Genomic DNA, 2170 nt, shown 5'->3' on the forward strand with positions numbered 1-2170 from the left:
TATTGATTAAAAATAAATTTTTAAAAATTAATCCTGAGTTTAATAGACCTCCATGGATCCGATATACCGAGTAACCGAGTACTTTTCAACTCGATATTCGAAAAAAAAAAAAATCCGATATATCGATACCGCATACTTTTAAAAGTACGGCTCATTCCTTGTGTAGTTTTTTTATTTTTTTATTCTTGATCATGGTCACATAAAGTTTGTACACTGTCCATCAGAGATGACGTCTATTTTCCGTCAATAATAAAATGAATTTAGTAATTTAATAAATTGTATGAATATGAAGGTTTTCAATCCATATAATTATGCCCTCACTTTTTAATAAACTGAAAATGAAATAATAGATAATTTTCTACAAAATAATACTAAAAACAATAAAAATTTTCATCTTTTGATTTTTTCTTATTTTATTCTGTGTATATTTAAAAAACGTGAGGTAGTTTGTTACATTTTTTCATACTTTTTTTGAAATAAAATTTGGAATGTCGAATAGCTCACAAAGAAAGTCCGGAAGACTTACTTTACTTGAATTTTCTTTCAACCAATCAAGAGAATTCGAGTGTAGTAAAGAAAGTGCTTGTAATTTTGATAACATTTGTGAAATATCAAGAGTTGGAATATCAACATTATTTGTTTGATTTTTTAATCTTTCTGCTGAGAACTTTTCAATTGCAAGATCTTGTAATTTTTGTACAGCTTCAACGTCAACTAAACCAGGTCTTTGGTTTAATAAAACAATTTCCTTAAATAATTTCATTTCAAGTGTAGATAGTTGGTATGCTTGCAATGACAATAAAGTTTCTATGAATGCATCAGCAAAATCAGGCTGTAAATAAAAAAAAAATTAAATTACCATCATTATTCATTATATATACTAATTATATTTTGTTAAGCTAGATATTATATGTATTGATCGACTTATTTACATGTTCATTCAAATATTTTCTTGAATAATATGACAAAAAAAAAAAAAAAAAAAACTTTTACAACTTGCCTAATAAAAAAATATTAATTGTTATATAGGATTTATAAAAAAAAGCAAACTTTCTGGATCTGTTTATTGATGTAAAAAAAAGTCATTAAATACTTACTCCATACATAAGTTCAATATGCTTTCTTAAATAAAGTGTAGGCCGTAATACGATTAAATTTCTAGTGATGTAGCGTGATATTTCACAAAACCATCCCTCAATCAAACCGTGTTTAAGAAGACAAGCTTGATCTTTTTTTGTTAATGATTTAACACAAGCATGTGCAGAGCTTATTTGTGTCTGCATATAAAAAAGTAATGGACCTGTTGACAATTCCTTCCATAAATCAATTTTTTTTGCTTCAACAATTTCAGGACTAGGTAATGGTCCCTCAAGATCCGCTCTACTTTCACTCTTTATTGACTATAAATTGTTTAAAAAAATTAATTTATCTATATCTATCAAAAAAAAAAAAAAAAAAGGAATAAATAGAAAATTAAGTACCAATTTTACCATCTCTAGAGGACTTTCAAACTTTAATCGCTTAGCCATGTTTTTCGAAATATCTATGAAAGGATAATAATTCTTAGAAAACCATTTAACTACATTATTGTGTTGTTCAACGAGTTCCGGTAATTTTATTAACTTTTCTGAAATATCAAAATCAAAAAAACCTGCACAAAAATCTTTTAATTTTTGTACGGCTCTATTATTATCAAAAATATCTGATTTGCAAACATAATAAGCATCAGGGATTGTACGGCTCAATACAACAAAAGTAGTTAATAATTTCAATTCAATCTCAGAAAATCTTTGTAATGACAATAAAAATGATACAAATGCATTAACAAAATCGATCTGTGAATGAAAAAGAAGTTCAATTAATATCGTAATTTACTAATTGCAAGTTATCAACACAAACAGTTTGCTTGTTAATTATTGAAATTATTATTATTATTACTATGATTATGATTATGAAGGTATTATGGTAATAGAGTTTTTTTTTTCATTTCTCGTGAATAATTTAAAGCATTAAAAGTAATGAATCAAAAATAATTCTATTTTCCAAACAATATATATAGAAAAACATGTAAATAAATACCACAAAATCGTTAGTTAAAAAAAAAATCAGTGAATGTGTTAGTCATATGCATTGACATTTCTTTGGACATATTTTTTAATAGTTCGACTTG

Source organism: Aphidius gifuensis, linkage group LG3 (genome assembly GCF_014905175.1).
Source record: "Aphidius gifuensis isolate YNYX2018 linkage group LG3, ASM1490517v1, whole genome shotgun sequence".
In the NCBI taxonomy this organism is placed as follows: Eukaryota; Metazoa; Arthropoda; class Insecta; order Hymenoptera; family Braconidae; genus Aphidius; species Aphidius gifuensis.